The 15,305-nt window shown below is 44.9% G+C and overlaps 1 protein-coding gene across 7 annotated transcripts in view; it reads left to right on the forward strand.

Moving 5' to 3' along the window:
• LOC142742053 (cyclic nucleotide-binding domain-containing protein 2-like) overlaps positions 1-15,305 on the forward strand; it is a 215,405-nt gene that overhangs the window by 173,574 nt on the left and 26,526 nt on the right. The gene's annotated exons all lie outside the window — the stretch shown is intronic.

Consider the following 15,305-nt stretch of genomic DNA (forward strand, 5'->3'; position numbering starts at 1 on the left):
GGTTTCCATTCGTGCAGTGGCGTAACACTAGGGATCCTAAGCCTGGGGGGGCCCATAGCCACACATTGCTGACCGAGCTGGTCCCGCTTCCTGAATGCTGGAGCAAGGAGCTGACGGCTCCTTGCTCCAGCATTCACTCTGCTGTGAGTGGCTCGGCTCCGCCAGGCGCGGCGTTGTGACGTCATCGCCTATCTGCGCCGAGTCACTCACAGCACAGACCAGAGGAGAAGGATCCTCCACCCATCGTGGGAACGGGGATAGGTAATTAATTATGTTATTATTTTTCTATTAGGCACTATGGGGCATTATACTGGGTAGGGAAGGGGGGCTGATATGGTGGCAGCTATTGGAGCATTTTACTACAGAGGGGCATTATACTGTGTGGGTGTCATTATACTATGAGGGCATTATACTGTGGGGGCAGCTATTGGGGTCATTATACTGTGGTGACAGCTATGGGGGGCATTATACAGTGGGGACAGCTATGGGGGCATTATACTGTGGGGACAGCTAAGGGGGGCATTATACTGTGGGGACAACTATGGGCAACATTATACTGTGGGGCAGCTATGGGGGGGCATTATACTGTGGTGGCATTATAATGTGGGGCAGCTATGGGGGGCATTATACTGTGGGGACAGCTATGGGGGGCATTATACTATGGGGGCAGCTATGGGTGGCATTATACTGTAGGGGCATCTATGGGCGGCATTATACTATGGTGGCATTATACTGTGGGAACAGCTATGGGTGGCATTATACTGTAGGGTCAACCATTGGATGGCATTATACTGTAGGGGCAGCTATGTTGGGCATTATATGGTGGGGGCAGCTATCGGGGCATTATATTGTGTGGGCAGCTATGGGGGCATTATACTGTGTGGGGGCAGCTATCCCCCATAGGGGGGCTGATATGGTGACAGCTATAGGAGCATTTTACTATAGGGGGGCATTATACTGTGTGGGCAGCATTATACTATGAGGGCATTATACTGTGGGGGCAGCTATTGGGGGCATAATACTGCGGGGACAGCTATGGATGGCACTATGCTGTGGGGGCAGCTATGTGGGGCATTATAGTGTGGGGGCAGCTATGGGGGCATTATACTGTGGGGGCAGCTATGGGGGCGTTATATTGTGGGGAAAGCTATATGGGGCATTATACTGTGGGGACAGCTATGGGTGGAATTATACTGTGGGGGCATCTATGGGCAGCATTATACTGTGGTGGCATTATACTGTGGGGACAGCTATGGGAGGCATTATACTGTGGGGACAGCTATGGATGGCATTACACTGTGTGGGGGCAGCTATTGGGGTCATTATACTGTGGGGGCAGCTATGGGGGTCATTATACTGTGGAGACAGCTATGGGGGGCATTATACTATGGGGCCGTTATACTGTGGGGGCAGCTATGGGGGGCATTATACTGTGGGGAAAGCTATGGGTGGCATTATACTGTGGGGAAGCTATGGGGACATTATACTGTATGGGGCATCTGTGTAGGCATTATACTGTATCGGGCATCTGTGTGGGCATTATACAGTATAGGGCATCTGTGTGGGCTTTATAGTGTATGGGGCCTCTGTGTGGGCATTATACTGTATGGGGGCATCTATGGGTCAGTATACTGTATGGGTGCATTATACTGTATGGTGGCAGCTATGGGTGAATTATACTGTGTGGGGGCACTATGGGAGCATGATACTGCGTGGGCTGAACCGGGTGTGATTAGAGGCGTGGCTTAACAGAAAAACAATTGCCGCTGCGTGCCGCATCGATTGTCCCTTTTTGTGATACTTGAATGTATAGCCCTGTCTACAGGGGGTGCTGTATAGCACTGTATGGGGTGGCTGTATATCCCTGTCTAGAGGGGGCGCTATATAGCTCTCTACAGGGGGGTCTGTATAGTACTGTCTACAGGGAGGGCTGTATAGCACTGTATGGGCAGGCTGTATAGCCCTGTCTACAGGGGGTGCTATATAGCTCTCTACAGGGGAGTCTGTATAGTACAGTCTACAGGGAGGAGCTGTATAGCACTGTCTACAGGAGGGGGGCTGTATGGCACTATTTGCAGGGGGGGAACTATGTACAAGGGCAGGCTCTTTGTGTCACCAAGAGGGGGGGGGGGGGCGCAGTCGAAAGTTTGCTATGGGCCCCAGTGCTTCCTAGTTACGCCCCTGCGTTCATGGGTTCCCCTGACAGAACACAACCCTAGATAATGCCACAGTGCCCTCTGTAGATGCTGCCACAGTGCCCTCTGTAGATAATGCCACAGTGCCCTCTGTACATAATGCAACACACCCCTAGATAATGCCACAGTGCCCTCTGTAGATAATGCCACAGTGCCCTCTGTAGATAATGCAACACACCCCTAGATAATGCCACAGTGTCCTCTGTAGATACTGCCATAGTGCCCTCTGTAGATGCTGCCACAGTTGCCTCTGTAGATGCTTCCACAGTTCCCTCTGTAGATGCTTCCACAGTGCCCTCTGTAGATGCTGCCACAGTGCCCTCTGTAGATGCTGCCACAGTGCCCACTGTAGATGCTGCCACAGTGCCCTCTGTAGATGCTGCCACAGTGCCCTCTGTAGATGCTGCCACAGTGCCCTCTGTAGATGCTGCCACAGTGCCCTCTGTAGATGCTGCCACAGTGCCCTCTGTAGATGCTGCCACAGTGCCCACTGTAGATGCTGCCACAGTGCCCACTGTAGATGTTGCCACAGTGCCCTCTGTAGATGCTGCCACAGTGCCCTCTGTAGATGCTGCCACAGTGCCCTCTGTAGATGCTGCCACAGTGCCCTCTGTAGATGCTGCCACAGTGCCCTCTGTAGATGCTGCCACAGTGCCCTCTGTATATGCTGCCACAGTGCCCTCCGTAGATGCTGCCACAGTGCGTATATGGACAGAGATGTCAGGGGCAACCCCAGAGCTGGAGTCCGAGCCGATACTCGTGCTCTGCCCGGGACGCCGCTTTAGGGAAGACCGTGACACACTGTCCATATATGGACAGCGATGTCAGGGAATTCCACAGAGTCCCGGAGCAGAGCCCATACTAGCGCTCTGCACGGTACTCCGGCTCTGGGGAAGCCCCAGACATCGTGTGTCCAAACATGGACACCGATGTCAGTGAATTCGACAGAGTCCCGGAGCAGAGCCGATACTAGCGCTCTGCCCGGGACTCCGGCTCTGGGGAAGCCCCAGACATCGCTGTTCATATGTGGACAGCGATGTCAGGGAATTCCAGAGTCTCGGAGCAGAGCCTGCACTAGCGGCTCTGTGTCCAGTGGGCCGCAGATGACAGCCTCAGGGGCCGCATGCGGCCTGCGGGCCGCGTGCTTGAGACCCCTGCCCTAGGGGATCGTTGGATTGCTTGCATGATATACTGCAATACTAATGTATATTGTATATCGTGATTCTGACAGTCTCCTCTGACAGTCTCCTTTGAAGCCCTGTCAGAGAGAGCTTAGCCCATGAGCCCGCTCCATACTTCCCCTTAACGGATGTCACGTACTAGTACGTGACATGTCGTTAAGGGGTTAAATACTTTACTCGCAATAGAGGTTAATCTTACAGGCCTATAGATTCCGGGCTGACTTTTTGAGTGGTCATCCAAGTTCCAACTATGCTAGCTGGGGATCGACATCCAGGTATGCTTTTAGGCTTAAAGTCTAATATGGACTGTCCACCCCTACTACTCCAAATTCTGTTTTATTTAGAAACCAATTTTAGAATTCAGGTTCCTGGGATGTGCTTAGTCCCATTCTGGTCCTGGTCATGGCCTTGTATACCATTAGGGCTGCCTATGAGTCAGCTTTATGGCCCATGGAGGGAGGGGGTTCATTCTAGGTTGGTCTTGTCCTCATTTTAATGGCTGGTCTCTGCAGGTGTGAAAAAGGAGGTGGAAAATGTACTTGGGTCATGAAAATGGGATAGTGGCACCAAGGCTTCCTGTGATAGGTGGATAGGAGAGTGCTGGTGTCAAGTAGGTCCTGAAAGCAGCCTAGTTTTTATCTTTGCTACAGTACTGGTTCTTGTGTATTAAACCCTTTGGTCTTTAGTTGTGACCAACAGGGTTGATGTTTTTCTGAGTATATCCTTTATGTACTTTGCTAAAGCCATCAGTATATTGAGTTTTATTAGGAAACGATGGACTCGGAAACTCTTTAAACTTGTGAAAGTGACATGAGTGATTCTAGCAGGTTTTAATATGTATCTTATACAATGTTTTCACCAAGTCTAGAGGAATCAAAGCGAATTATAAGAGAAAACTGATATTCCTATGATGTATGGTGTTATCTGATGTACGGTAGAGGACAATATAGATCACGCTGTACAGCGTGGGATATTACAAGCTTAACAAGATTTTTCTATGGATCCTGAATGATGAAAGTGCCATCTATCCGAATACTATTTCACAATCATATAGATATTCTTAGCCCCCAGACATTGTTTTCTGACATTATGGATTTGATTAAAAATAAAGATCCAGGAACTATTCTGTTCAGACTGAACCATATTCACTATTGGATATTAAAGGTGTTGTCTGGTCGTATTAGTTCATTCTGACTTAATAAACAGGATTCCTCATTCAGGAGCCTCATCTATTAGGCTGGGTTCACACACAGTGTAAAATTTACGCCGTGCAACCAGCCTAGAAATTGGCACCAAAATTCGCAATTAAATATGCACGTGTTACATGCAGTTTTTGTTGCGAAATTTGGTGCGGATATAACCTAAGATTTACTCGCAATAAAAGTGAAAATCCTCGACATTACTGCAACAAATAGGGCGTGCGCGGATTTGAAAATTCACAGCATTCCTAGAATCCGCTACAGATTTTTTGGGTATTATACTTTTTTTGCAAAATTTCAGCATGGATTCTGCCACCAAAATTTCATAACAAATACGCAGCAGATTTGGAGCTCTGTATCAGAAAACCAGAGCTCCAAAACCCATAAAACCCCCCTATAGTTCAATTATAGGTCTACTTTCCAGCAATAGACCATCACTATTAAAGAGGCTCTGTCACCAGATTTTGCAACCCCTATCTCCTATTGCAGCAGATTGGCGCTGCAATGTAGATTACAGTAACGTTTTTTTTTTTTCAAAAACAAGCATTTTTGGCCAAGTTATGACCATTTTTATATTTATGCAAACGAGCCTTTCTTAAGTACAACTGGGCGTGTTTAAAGTTATGTCCAAGTGGGCGTGTATTGTGTGTGTACATCGGGGCGTTTTTACTTGTTTTACTAGCTGGGCGTTGTGAATGGAAGTGTATGATGCTGACGAATCAGCATCATCCACTTCTCTTCGTTACCACCCAGCTTCTGGCAGTGCACAGACACACAGCGTGTCCTCGCTCATCCTACACGATGAAGTTCCTGTGGGAGGAAGTGAGTGACGTCACAGCGTGATCTCGCGAGGACACGCTGTGTGTCTGTGCACTGCCAGAAGCTGGGTGGTAACGAAGAGAAGTGGATGATGCTGATTCGTCAGCATCATACATTTCCATTCACAACGCCCAGCTAGTAAAACAAGTAAAAACGCCCAGATGTACGCACACAATACACGCCCACTTGTACATAACTTTAAACACGCCCAGTTGTACTTAAGAAAGGCTCGTTTGCATAAATATAAAAATGCTCATAACTTGGCCAAAAATGCTCGTTTTTGAAAAAAAACAAAACGTTACTGTAATCTACATTGCAGCGCCAATCTGCTGCAATAGCAGATAGGGGTTGCAAAATCTGGTGACAGAACCTCTTTAACCTCTTCACCATCCTAGGCAATATAATAACTATGTACTCTAAGGCCACGCTCAGACGTGGTGAACTTGTTGACATTTTTTGGTGAGGATTCTGTAGTGAAAATTCATGACGAATTTACAGTACAACACTAGTAAATGTGGCTTCATAAAACTCTATCCATACATGGCAAATTTTTCCACTGTGGACATGAGGCCACAGTGCTAATTTTTCGCATATTTTCACAGTGGATTTCACAAAAGAAAAGAAGGATTAGCTACATGTAAATTGACCCTAATAATATTAGACCTCCATGGATATTACATATTAACCCATAACACCCTTAGACCACCAGGAAGAAATCAATATTCACCCAAACATCATTAAACCACCTTGAGTTTGACAGAAATATTATCACCAACCTCTAAACCTCCCTATGTAAAAATGTATGATGTACTTTATGTAGAAAGTTAGTAAGGTCTGTATAATCGGTGAAATTTTATTGTCTCTGATGACACCAATGCACTTTGAAACCCCCCTTTAAAATTCTCCAATTGCCACAGAAACCCGGAAACTACTCTCTATGGTTTCTTTGGCAGCTTTAATGGACTGCCATCATTGCCGCTCCTCAATGACGGCTCTCAGCAGCTTCCTGGCCCGCACTGCTCCTCTGCCCCAAGCCGCCTCCCACACCGCCAGCCGATCTCCTTCTGGCTTGGCGTCTGGGTTCTAGTGCTCATGCGATGCCTCTTGCTTTCTTAGTTCATACTCCGTTTTCTCTGGCTATTTAAGGTCCTCCCCCTCCGTCCCTGCCAGAGCAATTTGGTTAATCTTGTGTTCCAAGAAGTTCTCCTGCTTACTAGTGTTTGGATTTCTATGTTTGACCTTTGCTTGTACTTTTGACCAGCCATGCCTGCCAACTGCCCTGACCTTTTGCTCTGATACCGGTGACGAACCTAGCTGCCAGTCCTGAACTTTTGCTACGATACCCGTGAAGAGCCTCTGCAGTTTGCCCTGACCTTTTGCTATACCAAACCACACTACACCTGTGAAGTTGTCCGTCACCATCGGAGACTACTTTGGGTGTAGCGACCTGGTGTTCCCCTGTAGAGAAGTCCAGATACCTATACAGGAGTTAAAGGGTGAAGACCAGAGGATCCCTTAGACTCCACTTTCCGGATTAGCGCCAAGTCAAGTCCCTTGGTGAAAAGGAGGGTTTACACCGCCCTCTGCTGGCCCCGTGAAAGACAATACCACGGGTTCTGTGACATGGGCTTCCCACTTGAAATATCAAAAACTATTCAAAGTTTTATACTATATACAGATATACTATAGAAAAAAAAGAGTTGGTCGACTTGCTCTGCGTCAGATAGTAATCAGTGATTTTACCAAGAAAGAAAATATTTTTCATGGTAAAAATATAATCCAGTTCTGCCATTTAAAAAGCTTAATATCCCATTAAAATAAAATCTGCAAGGCTAAGTCGATATGAGGGGAAAAAAGAGTGGGTGTTGGATTTTGCTTCTAATCTACTCCCATCCTCCGCTCATATTTATAAAGAAATATTTTCCTTGAAAAAGACATCCTGGACTTTGATGTATATCTTACCGTGTGGACAATTGCTATTTCACATATTAAACCAAGTCTCCTGCTGTGAACCGAACCGTTAAGACATTGCTGGAAGACGCCTGAAATCTCAATTAAGAAAACCAAAAAAATCTAAAATATGTTTTTTTTTAAAACTTTCCAAATCTTGCTGCTCTGAAACCCTTGTTTTCATTTTCCCTACATCTTATTAAATAAAGTACTTTATTAAGCAGTAGAAGAACCTGTTGACCTCATTAATGCAAGAGGGTCAGTAGCATGTCCTATGGGGTGCGATGGCGGCTTTAAGATAAATTTCACTGCAATCCCAGGCTTAACCTTTAAAGAAAAATAAGCAGCCGTTCTTCACTTAGCTGAGATCTAGAAGTTTATCTGAGTTATTGGATGCAGAACAAAGGAACAAAGATTATGCCGGTAAAAAAAAAATTGAGCTTAACATAGACAGCACAGAACTGGTCTGACGAGATAAAATGTACAAATACATTTCAGACAGTGGAAAGCTTGGTAGGAGTCCGCATTGGCTTAGAAGGAAATACAGTGTCATGTTTAGCGCCTCAAGGAGTTGAATATAAAGATTGACTGAGATTTTCCAATTATTACAATTTCTTTTTACAAAAAAATAAATAAAAAAATTACGCAGTAATTTGCTAGTTTGGCTACAAAAGGCGTCAAAGATATGCAACGCTTAATGTGACATTTTGAAGCATAGGAGAATATTTATAGAATCTGGATTTGGAAAAACAAGTTAAAGGTGTTTTCCTGTCTTAGACATTTATGGCATATCCACGGGATATGCCATAAATGTCTCATAGCTGCAGGTCCTAAGTCTGGGACCCGCACCTGTCTCCAGAACAGGGGTCAACGCCGCGGCTCTCTCCATTCTGTTCTATGGCAGTTCCGAAAATCGCTAAGCAAGCGTGCTTGGATATTTCCTTACCATAGAAGTGAATGGAGAGAGTCGTGCACATGTGCGGCCACGTCTCCATTAAGTGTTTGTCTGGATAACCCCCGTTTTTGTGATAGGTACTATCAAACATAAGACATTTATGGCATATCCTGTGGATATGTCATAAATGTGTTAGATAGCAAAAAAACAATGTTTAAGCTTCCGTTTTTTAAGTCTACTGTCTTTAATGCTTTCCTGCCCGATGACTTACATTTACGTCATAAGAACTAAGCTGTTACTGCGAAATGCTGTGCCCGCGCCATCACTTGCCGGTGCTGGCTGTATTATACAACTCCAATCCCAGCCATTTAACCTTCAGATGCCGCAGTCACTGCTGACTGTGGCATCTAAGTGGTTAGGCAGAGGTAAGGGGCTCTTTCTGTTACCTTATCGGCCCCCTGGGCTGAGATCACAGGGTTTCGATGGGATGTCATGGCACCCGTGGACCCATCAAAGGCCTCCAGGTCTGCCATTTTTGTACTACTAAAAGGTCCTGTCAGAGGCATTTAGCTGATAGACATGTTACACTGCACTCCAGAAGTTTTGCAGTGTATAATACGAGCGATCAGGCTCATACATTGTCAGGAATAAAAAAAAAAAATAAACGAAAAGAAGTGAATTAAAATATTTACAAATATTTAAAATGAAAAAAGTAAAAAAAACACAAAAAAACTTTATTATACTTTATAACACTTTAAAAATGCTTTATTATATATATATATATATATATATATATATATATATATATATATATATAAAAAATACGAATAATTGGTATAACCGCGTCCGTAACGGCTCAAACTATAAAGGGATTTAAAGAGGCTCTGTCACCAGATTCTCAAATCCCTATCTCCTATTGCATGTGATCGGCGCTGCAATGTAGAGAACAGTAACGTTTGTTTTTTTTAAAAACGTTCAATTTTGTCCAAGTTATGAGCAATTTTATATATATGCAAATGAGGTTTGAAATGGACAACTGGGCGTTTTTTTTCCCGTTATGTCCAACTGGGCGTGTATTGTGTTTTTAACTGTGTTTACGTGTATGACGCTGACCAATCAGTGACCAGTCAGCATCATACACTCCTCTACATTAATTTACACAGCAGCGATGTGCAGCCGCATACACAGAGATTAACGTTAATCAAGTGTCCTGATAATGAATACACATGAAATCCAGCCTGGACGTCATGTGTATTCAGAATCCTGACACTTCTGAATCTTTTCTGTGAGATTTCTAGCAAGTGAAACGAAATCTCGTTTACCTCCGTAATCTCGCGAGATTTCGTTTCCCTTGCTAGAAATCTCACAGAAAAGAGTCAGAAGTGTCAGGATTCTGAATACACATGACGTCCAGGCTGGATTTCATGTGTATTCATTATCAGGGCACTTGATTAACGTTAATCTCTGTGTATGCGGCTGCACATCGCTGCTGTGTAAATGAATGTAGAGGAGTGTATGATGCTGATTGGTCACTGATTGGTCAGCGTCATACACGTGAACACGCCCAGTTAAAAACACAATACACGCCCAGTTGGACATAACGAAAAAAAAAAAGCCCAGTTGTCCATTTCAAACCTCATTTGCATATATATAAAATAGCTCATAACTTGGCCAAAAATGAAAGTTTAAAAAAAACCAAAAAAAACACGTTACTGTTCTCTACATTGCAACGCCGATCACATGCAATAGGAGATAGGGGTTTGAGAATCTGATGACAGAGCCTCTTTAACCTGCATGGGTTAATATTAAAAAATCATGCCAGAATAGCTGTTTTTTGTTCATCCTGCTTCCCATCAAAAAGTTATATGTACCTTAAAATGGTACCAATGAAAACATAAATTAATCCCGCATAAAGCGAGCCCTCACACAGCTCCATCAACGGAAAGAACAAAATATATGGCGATACAAAAAAAAGGGTTTTTGTTTTTTTGTTTTTTTTTCCAAAATAGTTTTTATTGGGTATCTACTATAATACAACACACTTGACCACGTGGCGGCACTGCCATCTACTCCAACAGGAAGTTACATTTGAGCCTCCACTAAAATGTTTTTATTTCTTCCTGTGCCGATATCCATAGACAAAGGTTTGACAGACGTGATCTATTCCTGGTCAAGACAGCGGTATCCAGGGCGATCTCAATGACTCCTGGACTCTTGTGTCTGAAGAGGTATGGGAGTCAGAAGACATCACTGGCTAGTATCTGCCCACCCACTCCATTCTGATATGGCGGGCCAGAGGAGGAGCCACCAGAATGACAGTCCAGTCAAGGGACGGAATAGTTATATACAGATGTAGCCAACTTTATCTTGACTCTTAACACATTTAATACACAGTGGCAAGAAAGATTAACTTGACTTTTTCAATGACTTTTCAATGACTTTTGCTGTGTGATATCACGCTGCAGCAAGTTATCAGTCAAGATAAACTTGGCTACATCTGTATGGTAATTGGCGAATGGCATACAAAGAAAGTGCCGGATATTTTCTGCGATCTCCCCTTATAAAAATTTATAGAAATTTAATGCGTACTGCTATGTACTGCAAAATGGCAAAAGTAAAAAAATGGAATTCCAAAATTGGCTTCATTGTAAATGGGTTGATAGTGTTCTGTAGCACAAAGTGGCAGGATGACGCGCACATCAATGAGTAAAAAGATCAATCATTTTTTTTTCCACTCATTTTAAACTACCGCACCTTGTGCAGACGATCATTAAATTGGATATTACATGAAATTTCACGTTCTGTGAAGGTAACTCACCTAAAAGCCAAAGTTCCAAATTACAGCACATTAGTCAATACCCCCCTATTCCTAGAACAGACAAGCATGATTTAATCTCTGCGAGAGTAGCGACTAAAAATCATTCTGTTGCACGCTGATTTAAATATCAAGTGACGATTATTTCAATTGCTTATTTACTGACATTTCATAGCGTAACAACAGTTTAAGACCTAAGTACAAGCAATTTTCCATAACAAGTTCTCTCCTCGCCACGGTGTGTCTATGAAATATTGTACATTTTATATTTTTCTTTCACAAAGAACAAAAAATGTTTGTAAAGAAAGTTCTGATGGGTCAATCAATGCCTCCCAAATGTCCTTGTGCATGATTTATATACACCTATTCTTCTGGAGGGACCAGGGCCTGCTGCCTCTCTGAAGCCAGCCGCCGCCACCCGTTATTGCACTATAAGGGTATGTTCACACGCAGTGTTTTCAGACGTAATTCGAGCGTTTTACGTCTCGAATTACGCCTGAAAAAATGCCCCTAATACGCCTAAAAACATCTGCCCATTGCTTTCAATGGGAATTATGATGTTCTGTTCCCACGAGCCTTTATTTTACGCTTCGTCAAAATACGGCACGTAAAATGACGACTCGTCAAAAGAAGTGCAGGACACTTCTTGGGACGTTTTTGGAGGCGTTTTTCATTGACTCCATTAAAAAACGCTGCGAAAAACGCGAGTTGTTAAAAAAACGTCTAAAAATCAGGAGCTGTTTTCGCCTGAAAACAGCTCCGTATTTTCAGACGTTTTTGCTCACTGCGTGTGAGCATACCCTAATTGTACCTGCGTCTATGGGACCTGCGTCTATAGCGTACCCCGCTATTCATCGCCCTTCAATGACGTAAGCGGTGCAATGTCGTTATCGCGCCACTTGCGTCATTGAATGACAGGTCAAGGCAGCCTGCCAATCAGCGCCTTTTAATGACGCAACGTTGAAAGGCGCTGATTGGCCGCGCAGAATGACTTGCCCTGCCACTCAGCGCCTTCGTTCAGCCCCAGCAGACCTGCTCAGAAGAGAGCAGGCCGCAAGAGGACGGCATGGGAACGGGTTTAGGTGAGTATGTAAAGTTTTTGGTTTTTTTTCTGTTAAAAGTGTGAGGGGCTATATGTGGAGCACTACATAAAGGGGGCAGTCTGTATGTTGGGGCTATATGTGGAGCACTACCTACAGCGGGGGGGCTATATGTGAAGAATTATCTACAGGGTGGCTGTATGTGGGGGCTATTTGTGGAGCATTATCTACAGGGGGGCTGTATGTGAGGGCTATAGGTGGAGTGCTATCTACAGGGGGGGCTATATCTGGGGGCTATATGTGGAGCACTATCTACAGCGGGTGGCCAAATGTGGGGCACTATCTACAGGCGGCTGTATGTGGGGCACTATCTACAGGGGATACGACCTACAGGGGATCTATGTAAAGCACTATCTACAGGGTTCACTATCTACAGGTGCTCTATGGGGCAGTATCTACAGGAGGATCTATAGGACGCACTATGTAGGTGAGGCACTGTTTACGTTTACAGGGAGCACTATATACAGGGGGCACTACCTAAAGGGGGCACTGTGTGTGTGTGTGTGTGTGTGTGTGTGTGTGCGTGCGTGCGTGTGTGTGTCGGACAAAGTGTATGGTGCTATTATAATCAGGGAGACAGAGTAAGGCGCTGTTATATTTAGAGAATTTTATCTTCGTTTATAGGTGCAGAAACATTTGAAAAGTAAGAAGCTGAAGACACCTGAGCGGAAAATGGAAAAAATGGGCTGTCGCTGGGAGAAATCCATCATAGAGGTCTGAACCGTATGGAGACATCACCTGTGAGTCACTTAATGTAAATGGATTTTCTGCCTCTAATCAGTACTGTATGCACTGTATGGTCTGCAGCGAGATAATGGGTAGTATGATTTTTTTTTTTTTGTGAGGATGCTAGAACAGCCATGGGGTTGTCAATCAAGATCTGGGGGGCGCCATTTCAATTTTAGCCTTAGGCAGCAGAAAAGCTAGAATCGGCCCTGGGAGAGACAGGCCCTACCAGGATCGGACTGATGTGTCCAAGTACCAGATGATCCTCCGGTGGGCTCAGGCTCTGACACAATAGTGAGCCCCAAAGGTCCAGCAGATGACTAAACCCATTTGGAGGTGACTTTAGAGCAACCACTTGTCACTAGAGTCTATTTCTTATGGGATGACCTATTAGACCCTATTGATCCATTATCATGAAATGTACATTTGGAGGGTGGGCCTTCAGAATAACCCCATTGTGAGACTAGTTCCTACTTTTAATCCATATCCTTCTGTTAATTATTATTTTAGAAATGTCCCTGCCTTGGAATTGGCCACTAGATTTGGCTTAATACATTAACGTAACCTCTGTGTGACCACCCACTGTCTTTTGACGGCGGACCCCGCAGTTCCCGAGTGTACAGCGATCTCTTTTGACGTCTCTGTAAGTTACTAACAGTTCCTGTACTTAGAGCAACCTCCTAAATACGACCCGGATCAGAGAAAAGTCTGATCCTGAACAATTTACCCTTTGATAGCCGCGGTCCATGACCTTCAGTATGATCAAAGGGGACTCCTCCTTGGATAGAGTCACCAGATTTTTCAGGTCACCTGATCGAAAACTGGGTAAACCCTCTGTAGTCAGCCCTGCTGGCCTAGAAAGGAACCCAGGACTGTCTGTCCAGCATGCCTGTTAAAAGGGTGATCTATATTTCACCCTAGCAGCCGGCTGTGTCATAGGGACACAGTATAATGTAATAGTATACCTACACATTATAGGTATAATATAAAGTTGTTAAAAAGTTATCCCTTCATGGGATTAAAAAAAATGATGTAACAAAAAAAATAATAAAGTGCTCCCAAAAAAGTCTTTACTTAGCATAATATAAATTGTATTACTCCTACACAGGGCCGGCGTCAGCACCCAGCGAACCCGGGATACGTGCCGGGGCCCACTGCCCTTGGGTGGCCCACTCGGCCGCCGGGTGTTGTCGCTGCCATCGTCACGTCATCAATGTCCATATATGGACAGTAATGTCAGGACGAGAGGAGTCCCAGGCAGAGCACAGCGGCTCTGCTCCGGGACTCCGTCTCTGGGGAAGCCCATGACATCACTGTCCATATACGGACAGTGATGTCAGAGGGAGAGAAGGAGTCCCAGGCAGAGCGCTACAAGCGGCTCTGCTCCGGTACTCAGTCTCTCTGAAAGCTCCTGACATCACTATCCATATATGGACAGTGATGTCAGAGGGAGAGAAGGAGTCCCAGGCAGAGCGCTGCAAGCGGCTCTGCTGCGGGACTCTGTCTCTGGGGAAGCCCCTGACATCACTGTCCATATATGGACAGTGATGTCAGGAGGAGAGAAGGTTTCCCAGTGAAAGTGCTAGCGGATCTGCTTTGGTACTCTGTCTGTAATGTCAGGATAGGGAGACAGACAGGTGAGCCCTAATCTACCCGCCACTCAGTCCCTGTCTACTTGCACAGCCCATCCTAGGCGACGGCGTACAACTGGGCGACGGTCCCTACGCTGAATATGTGCACGACAGACAAACAAGACAGGGTACACAGAAGCAAGGGAAGTGGGGCAGTTGCCCACGGTAACACCGTGAGCAACAGAGTAGTGGACGAGCCGAGTCAAATCAGGAGTGTACGTGGTAACAAATGCAGAGCAGGAGAATAGTTAGTCAAGCTAGAGTCAGTATAAGCAGAGGTCAATGGTAACAGTAGAAACAGCAGAGCCAGGAAACAGGAGAATCACAGGCAAAGGACAAGCAGCAAATGAAGGTATAAGTAGACCAAGGGCGGGAGCTAGAACCGTCTGGCCATGCTGCGATAGGCTCTCCCACTCCTCAGCCTACCAGCCTGAGTGGTAGCAGATCGAGTCACTCTAGCAGACCTAGGAACAGATGCAGGCTGAGTAACCACGGGCGTCGACACAGAAGCTGTGTCAGGCAAATCCTTTACACCGTCTCTGGGGAAGCCCCTGACATCACTGTTCATATATGGACAGTTTTAAATTTTCGTGGTATTATATATCCCCCACCTGGATAAAGATAGTTTCGTTCTCCGTAGTATTAAGATAAAGAAAGAGTAGATCCGGAGTAATAAAATATAACTTTTACTGAATTGATTAAAATATACGTAACAAACATATATCAAAAATATGAGGATCCTATCTGCCAATACTGCATACAAATTCTCATTTGTTTTCAATCATTTATATTGA

Source organism: Rhinoderma darwinii, chromosome 2 (assembly GCF_050947455.1).
Source record: "Rhinoderma darwinii isolate aRhiDar2 chromosome 2, aRhiDar2.hap1, whole genome shotgun sequence".
In the NCBI taxonomy this organism is placed as follows: Eukaryota; Metazoa; Chordata; class Amphibia; order Anura; family Rhinodermatidae; genus Rhinoderma; species Rhinoderma darwinii.